Source organism: Chinchilla lanigera, unplaced genomic scaffold, assembly GCF_000276665.1.
Source record: "Chinchilla lanigera isolate Chin_1 unplaced genomic scaffold, ChiLan1.0 scaffold00093, whole genome shotgun sequence".
NCBI lineage: Eukaryota > Metazoa > Chordata > Mammalia > Rodentia > Chinchillidae > Chinchilla > Chinchilla lanigera.
The window spans coordinates 186,538-188,860 of NW_004955494.1; positions in this window are offsets into that span (position 1 = coordinate 186,538).

Genomic DNA, 2,323 nt, shown 5'->3' on the forward strand with positions numbered 1-2,323 from the left:
AGACTGAAGCAGGAGGATCACTTCAAGTCTGAGGCCAGCCTTGACTCCATATGAGTTCAAAACCAGCCTGAACTCTGTAGTGAGACACTCTCACAAAAAAAATTGTTGCATGTGGTGAAAGCACATTGGAGCTACCGTGTCGGAAAATATCAAGTTCATGATACACTACTGTTAATCCTAGAACCATTGCTGTGCCTTAGGCCTCCAGAACTTCTGCACTTAGAGCAAAGGAAATTGGTACCCGTGGTGATGGTCAAGTGGCTGTAGATGCATGGACTTATTTCTGACCTCTCTAGTCTATCCCATTGGTCTGCATTAACTCTCATTATGCCATTTTCATCCTTTTAAATTGGTTACTGGAAATTCATTGGGGGGGTGTGTTTCTGTGTGTGTTTCTGTGTGTGTGTGTGTGTGTGTGTGTGCGCGCGCGCACGCGCACGCACTGGGTGTCATATTTTCTTGTAGCCATGTTTCTTTTTCCTTGGAGCTTTTTCTTATGTCTGCACATCTGAAGTAGTAGTCACCTTTTTCAGACGTTACACACTAACTTCAGTGGGGACAAGCCTTAACACATTGGGCGGATATACAACAGCTTCGGCTCTTAGAGAGAATAGTGGAGGCTCCAGCTCTAGGGTGATCATGGCTTTGTCCTTGGGGCAGAGAGGATCATAGGACTTGGACTCTAGGCAACTCTTCAGCTGGGGTCAGGTTTAACAAGACCACAGAGATCCTCTCTGGTAACACCTGCAGGCATCCCTGGTGATGAGGAGGGTTGCTGGGTTTGTGCTGAGGGCTGCTGGACACTTTCTGCTCTGCCTTTTCATTTGTGGGGGGAAGATGCAACTGAGGATATGCCAGTTGGCATTAAGCAGTGCCAAGCAATGGGAAGAGCTGACACAGAGGAAGTGCCTTCTATGCTTTTCTACGTGGCCATCTTATTTTTCGTGCCCTGTTGGATAGCTGCACACCATTTATTATACTCTAGGCTTCCCTCAGAGCTATCATGGACTGAGGGTTAGTGGTTAAATTGTTGTTTTGCAGGGAGACATACGTTGCGACCCAGAGTCTGCCAACTTGTTCTAAAACTAACTTCCTGCATGAATATCTATTCAAATTCATCTCTCTATACAAATGGTTTCTATTTAATACTTCAAATGTGTTCTTTCTACACATTTGTCTAAAACTTTTGTTTCGAATGGCAGTGTATCCTTTTAAATTATGACTATCATGAAAGGGTCAACAGAGAAAATTAAAATTAGTACTGTGACAGGTGCTACTGTAATAGCATAAATATACACAGTTATCCTTTCATTTCCAAAGAGAATTTGTACCAACATTGTCAGATATTCAAATTCCTTATATATAATGACATATAGTGCCACAGGACCTCTGCATAACCTCTTTTTCTTCAATCATCTCTAGAACACTTATAATACCCATTCAATGATAACACCATCTCAGTAATTGTTCTGTGTTACCATATGTGTGTCATATTGTGTTCTTTGGAGAGTAATTGTAAGAAAATGTCAGCATATGCTCATGACAGACACATTATGGTTTCAAAGTTTTCTATCTGCTGTTGGTTGGAACCATGGATGCGCTACTCATAGATAGGAAGGGCTGCTGTATCTGAATTGAATTAATATTCCACAATACAAAGAGCTCCATTGAAGTTGGGTGACTGCATTTTTCTCACTATCATATGTATGTTTCTCCTAGCTTTTAATCAACTCAATTATTCACTCAACAAATGTTAAGCTCATATGAGGTATGATTGAAATACACAGGGAATGTATAAATTTTTACAAGTATTACAGGAAAAGAATTACCACTCATCTTCTAAAAATACACCCTCTTGCTTTCATCATACATTTCCCATCATTCTTGCCACTTCTGGAAGTCTTCTTCCATGGGTATTTCATGAGCATTTCTAATTGTGCTGTCCTGGCTGCCTAGATATCGTGAATGAATTCAAAAAGGTCCCCCGTCATGGTCATTTTCACTTTGGGTAAGAGCATAACTTACATATTGTCAAGTCTGATCATTGTGGGTGATGAAGACAAACACTCGTGTTCTTACAAGCCTGCCTCTCTGCCCAGTGGCGCTCAGCAGCAGCCTTCACTGTACTTCTTACTCAGGCCTGTAAGAGCACTCAGGAAAGAGCACTTCCTCAGAGCGGTTCCCGAAAGTGGCCAAAACCATCTTTGGCCCAATGTGCTGCCTGCTACTGAAACCTTTTACTCATTCAAGAAACTCCAACAATTTAACTATTTCTAGCTGTGCTCCAAACAGTGCCCACCCAGGAACCCACTGTGAGAGCTTC